This window comes from Ostrinia furnacalis, unplaced genomic scaffold, assembly GCF_004193835.3.
Source record: "Ostrinia furnacalis isolate ACB-3 unplaced genomic scaffold, ASM419383v2 OfSCF0780, whole genome shotgun sequence".
NCBI lineage: Eukaryota > Metazoa > Arthropoda > Insecta > Lepidoptera > Crambidae > Ostrinia > Ostrinia furnacalis.
Window position 1 is genome coordinate 64,395 of NW_021131019.1, and position 6,707 is coordinate 71,101.

At 38.5% G+C, this 6,707-nt stretch overlaps 1 protein-coding gene across 1 annotated transcript in view; it reads right to left on the reverse strand.

Annotated features, from left to right (window-relative positions):
* Positions 1 to 6,707, reverse strand: part of osa (trithorax group protein osa) — a 49,356-nt gene that overhangs the window by 30,126 nt on the left and 12,523 nt on the right. The gene's annotated exons all lie outside the window — the stretch shown is intronic.

The window sequence follows — 6,707 nt, forward strand, 5'->3', positions numbered from 1 at the left end:
TTCTTGCATAATATGTATTACTTTTCCAAGATGCCCATAACATAATGTTTTGATTTAAAGTGTCAAATAGNCTTATTAGTTCATCAATTTAATTTTTGTTAATATTATGCGCCACAAATACACTTTAACATCAAAATAGTACAAATAATAAAAAGCAAAAAAACTAAAATTTTATTTTCAGTAAATTCCGTCAAACTCCAAAATTGCACAGAGGTTAGGGTTGCATATAAACATAATTTATTACAAAACAATCCAAAATTTTACAAATTTTACTTTTAGTTATGGTTTCAATATAATTGAATTTTTCTTTTTATTTCACGCAAAGTTATGAAGATTTTATTACATAAGCCCTTTTAAGCAATATTTTATTTTCAGTAAATTCCGTCAAACTGAAAATTTGAATAGACGTTAGGGTTGCATATAAACATAAATGATTACAAATTAATCAAAATTTTACAAATTTTATATTTAGTTATGGTAGTAGTGTCGATGGGAATGAAGATAATATTCCCCACGACACTACTGGTAGTGTGGTTTGGTAGTGCGGTGGGTAATAAGGGCCTCGAATTAGACACACCNGGTAAATGTACAAGTATATTACATCTACAACCACAAGCAGCTAGTCACGGATTGAAGAAATCTTTCTATAAGGACGTGGTATGTTGATTTTCATGATAAATGGTTGAGGTTTTCAGTTTCTTGTAGACAGACTATCGCAAAGGAATACAACATGCCGTGCAATGATGACACACGGCAATAGTCATTACATATGTATCTAGTCTAGTAGTCTCTGGATAATGTAACATCTGATGTAAATTATAACACAATAAAACGCCCCGATATTTTATAATAAAAAATTCTCCTCCATCCATCCTTGAACATTCTTCTTAAAAAGTTATTTATGTGGACGGACATAAAATTCCTGTGCTGCTGAGTTGTGCGCATTAGACATGCGCTGAGTTTACTGCATTCGTTTTAATTATCCCGCTCAGCGATTTTCTATGGATTTTAAGATGAGAACTATCATTTTATCGTCTCCACTCTCCAAGTCACATAAGCTATAATATGTACTTTCCTTTCATTCATGGCATCCTACAATGCTGCTACTCTTATTCAAAAAAACACTTGGCTACAGATGTAATTGTCTTTCCAGTTTATTTAATGTATGAACCTATTTAAAAAAAAACGATTGAAATGAATGAAATTTCCGATTGTACTCATGGTCGTGAGCGTAGGTCCTTGGCAATGGCACGTTTTGCATACGTACCGCACACATTTATCGATGTTAGTTTACATTACGTAACGTTGTTGGCATCATGATTGTTAGCTCAAGGTGATTGCAATGAAAACTTTACACGCGATTCAAATACGACAAACATCATATTGTTGATGTTTCCTGCCACTTATTGTGACTCTATCACACACTGTCCATTTCGTATGCCCCGCATGATGACTAATGGACATTAGAAAAGAAGTAATACATGAACTTTTCTCAAAATTCAAACGTTTTAACAAGAAAAAATCATCGCCATAAATCATACTAATAAAGTAATTATAGTTACATAATCAGAGTTAATGGTTATTGCAAACCGGTGGTGCTAAACTCAGAGCAGCCGATATGATAATGTGCTTGACCTACACAGGCCTTCCCTTGTTATTAATCCGACGTTTTGATTTCAACCGGCGACCGGCAAAGGGAGCCGGCAATTACGTGACGTCACCACGGTTTAACGACCCCATTACAACATATTGTATGAATGAATGCAAGCCGCGTGACGAGTGACGTTTTTGTTCACAGTGGATCGCCGCGAAGCAAGGTGCATGCGTCAAAAGGATTTTTTTTTTGTCAAAGAGTCCAGTTATTGCATTTACTTCAAACAGGTGTTGAACAGGTTTTTGAAATTGCGCTAAGCTTTCTTCGGGTTTGTGTGAGCTTTACTTATGTCTACATCGAGTATTCTGTCAAGGAGATGCGATTATATTATCGGCGTAATCAACGTCAATGATTTGCAGAGTTCACGCTCCAGTCAACATTGGCACATGGCAAGTGAAATTTTAATAGATGGCGGTTAAGTGGTCATTGACCCTGTGCGGTAGACGTCGAGGCCGGGCCTATTATCCAGGCGCAGCACAATGACACGATTATCGGGCGGCACGCGGGTCCGAGACGGCTTGCATTGATTTTACGAAATCCACATCACGGACTCAGAATGAACGGCCTCCGTCGGCCCATTCATCTCGTTTTCATGTACATACCGCCGCTATTGCGATACGAAAGTGAGAGCGAAATTTACTCGGGCTGCACTACGCACAGCCACGTATTGCCCTAAATACGAAGAGAGAATAGATATCGAACACCGACACGCTAATTGAATGGCGTACTTAGAGACTAACGTACGTGCATTCCAAATAGGTTGGTCCTTTTGATTGAATTTGATTGGACGAATCTGGGCAGTCTAATTTTAATTGGGATAAGTTGACACGATAGTCGTCATTATCATTAGATGGTGATAGTCCACTATCACTAATCTGATGGTGTTATGTGAAATGAATATGAGCACAATGACGAATACAGTTTTTTAATATTTGGTAAGAATCAGAAAATACTTTTTGAAATAATTAGTGTTTCATCGTTTATTGTTGAAATATTTGTATCATAGTCATTGTTATTATCTCGTTAGCAACAAGACGTCGGATGCAAGACAATAGTGTCGGAAGGCAAACATGATGTATCCACATCACACACAGCTAAATCTAAATATAGCGGGCGCCGATATCAGCGGCTCGCCCTTGAACCAGTCGCACGGAAACATTTTATTATTATTACCGAGCTGTCGGCGAGCACGAGTGTCGGGTCGACGACCTCGCAACCACGTGTCTCCTTATCGACAACTATCTAACACGATTGTGGGTAAACAACATGCAGAGATAAATGACTAATTCCATAACGCTCGCCCATTTAAGCCATTCATAAATAATATCATACCTAATTAGCCTAACGTCACAGCGGTTCCATTCAATGACCGGCTCGTGTGACCAAGTAATATTTCGATCAGTGGTAATTATCGATCGATTGATATATCGGTCGTGAGGATATCATTAACATGCAAATTAGAGTATAATAAGATTGGCGTTAGCAAAAATCTTAAAACATCTCGTTACTCAATACGAGTTTAAATCGAACGGCAAGATATAATAATTAATTACGATTATGTGTATAATTGATTCACGTAATCAGTGATTGCAAAAATCCGTGACGGTCGGAAAAACATGTACATCGTGGGAAGTAGGACAATATTACGTAACCGGTATTTGCTCACTGGCCAGCCTACACGGGTACATCCTTACAAATGCGTACGACCTTGAATGTGAACTCGAAAGTGTAAACAGGCACGTGCTCGATGCATTGTTTTATGGCAGCCAGTTGTGGAATGCCGTAACAAACGCGCTAGGATTAAAACGTGAGAAGGAAGATGCAAAGTACACACAAGACGCGGTTGTTCAAGTTCATCTCACATCTAAATATATGGGAAAGTCATCATCGTTTTGGAATAGAAAGCATGTCGATACTACCGCTCAATAATCTTAAAAACCGACCTTCTTTCCCTGGACTTCCCCTAGTTCTTGCTTTAAATGTTATACATAAACATTTTAACTGTCCATGCTTTTCGTGTGCATCGATTCGTGTTATTTTAATTTCGAGAAAGGGAGTGTGAATTTAGTCTAGTCTACACGTGTCACACGTCAAGTTTCATTCACGTCGATACCGTCAAACACACACGTCCCGGCGGCGTTGCCTCTACATAATGTATGTGCGGTAAATGGAAGTGGTGAAACGGCAGTGAAGCCTCGCGTTTCAATTCCCTTTAAACCGTTTCGAAACTGAGAGACGAACGCACAAATCTCCGCCTGGAAGCGAATATTTGCCTACACATCAAACTTTCACTATCGCCGTACGCTTTCGTTTTTATATCTGCTAACAGCGACGGGTTTCGCTTTGTTATTCCTCCACGGTGCCTTTTTCTTTTTTCTCCGTCTGACACCCGACATGCAGCGGTGAAGAGTGATCGTTGTAGATTTGGGAACTTTACGTCGGACTACTACTACGTGGTAACTACCACACTATCCAGAGCATTTTTTTTCGTGACCTTGCTAAATTATTCAATGCGAGATGTTATCCTAATTTTTACCCGACTACGGCAAAGCAAAAGGAGGGTTAAGTATTGGGGTCTTAGTTTGCTTAAATGTGAGTGAACAACATGCTTCGTCAACAGCCACAGACAGTGCGAGTTACATTGCACTGACATTAAGAAAGAAGCAATTCTAAATGGTGTGAGACTTCTGTGGTGGAGACATAACATAATGATGCACAGAAGTTAGTCATTTTAGATCATAACTAAGAATGCACCTTATGCTTAAAGTATGGTAGTCAAAGTCATAACTGATAAGATCTACCTTCTTCCACCTTCTTCTCGAATGGTGGTAAAAACCAAAATTTTAAAAATCCTTCTACTTTCCGTGCTAATTTCTTAAAAACCCCTTGTACCTACATACTTTAATTGTGGCACACAGTTGTCTTAGTGCCATAATTATGTTCTTACGGGTTGTGTATTTATTCGTATTTAATCACCTGTATAGGTAATGAGAGCATCAATTTAAAGGGTCTCAGCTGAAATGTCTCAGTGTCAATGTATTGTCATAACATGGATTTAGCAATAGTATTTAAGTCGAAATGACCCGTTGGCGTGAAGATCATAAGATTCTGTCAAAAAAAATCTGACAAACATAAAATGGCAGATCATAGATTTAGGTTCATTTTGATAATTATTTTTCCGCCGAGTAACACGCATTTTTAATAAATTATATTATGAACTTTTACCTTCAATCAATATGTTGTATGAATTGTTGTAAGATGTCATACAACATTATTATCTATCAAAGGCGTAGCCGCGGGCAAGTTATTGTCTTGTTTTATAAAAAATATTTCTGTGATATCCCGTTAATGTATCACTCATATCCGTTAATTAATTCAGGGCTTACTCGTAAGCCGCCTCCAGCCACGTTACTCAGCATTACTAGCAACGGCCTAGCTCAGGGCAATGCAGGACGACCCTATATCGGTAAACTATTACGCACAAACTACTACTCCTCGACAGAAATCTTCAATGACTACAGTTTTATGATACGGGGCTTCACCACTACAAGTATGGTAATAAACAATAAGAAATCTCTTGCACGCAATCAATCCCCATTCTTGAAGACCGCTACGTTTGTAGATTGTAGTACACCTATGGAGCCTCTTAGTCGCAGGGCTTTGTCATTAAATTTGAATCACATGAAATCAAAACAAATACATCTACAACGAGGAAGCTCTTGGTCTGCATCTCACGTCACCTTAGTCTGTGATCAGGCCGAAGGTGGAAGCAAGCTTCACCTGGAATCCTCAACCACTGGAACTTAGGTAAGTTGGTGGCAACTAGCCAGGCGGGCTTAGAATCCCCACTGGGAATCGAACCTGACCCCTGGGTTTATAGCAGATGGTATATACCATAGAGGCGGTTAAAGAATGGCGCTAATAAGAAGAGAACAAGTCTGTCAAGTATGGTTCATAAAGAGTCAACTGTTACAACTGATATTCAACATTCCACGACACGACGTGAGTAGCTGAAGTTACATTGAAGAGCAGATTAATCTATGGCATCATAAAGGTAGCAGAGAAGCGCTGGACGCAGGCCGCTACTAATCAATCAACATGGAAAGCATTGGGGAGGCCTATGTTCAGCAGTGGACGTCCTATGGCTGAAATGATGATGATGAATCTATGGCATGGGACGCCATGTGGGGCAGAAAAGTTCTAAACTAACGACCGGAAGGCTTTTCTCCCACTCGGTGGAAGCACTTGGATGCGGGCAGCGCAAGATCCGTCACTATGAAAATCTTTGAGGATGTCTTTATCCAGCAGTGGACGTCAGGTTTTAAATAAAAATATTGAACATGGAGAAACGGGCGAGGTTGTATGCGTCAATGGTAGAAAAACAGATGAAATATAACTTGTTTATGTAAATAACAAAGAACAAACATTTTAGTTCTAAATAAAAAAAAATGCTATTTATATAAATATAGATTTAGAAACAAAGAGTTACTGTATCAGTGTAGGCAATAGCCTAGATACTTTAATTAAACATGTATAGCCTGACCAGGAACATAAAAACNGGAATTATTTATACATAAATAATAATTAATGACTCTAGAATCTAGATCCCATACCTAAATAGCTTTGTGGTCAACGGGTCATATGATCGGTCTGCTTGTGGTCGCTGTATCAGTTCTTTGCCTCTACTTGCAAATATGTAAAACATAATTAACGATTTATGAATTTAATGGCCTTATTTTGAACTTGAATTTGAAAAAGAAACTTAACCAATCTTTATATGGTAAAAAATACCAATTGCCTTCGCAAATCCTTGCTTGATGAGTGTACGGACGTTTTTGTAACTGGTTCTATTGTAATATTTTTTGTCGTGTCTGACCAGCCGACACGCTACGTCACGAGCCCGTTAGTGATCATGGGTCATGCAACTTTAACGAGACGTAAAGTAATAGTCTACCTACATTGTTACTAATGTCTTAATTAAGTTGGTTACTCTATCGAGATGAATTCATACGAGATTTTTCAACACATTTAAGAGGGAGCGAAGAGCCATTTT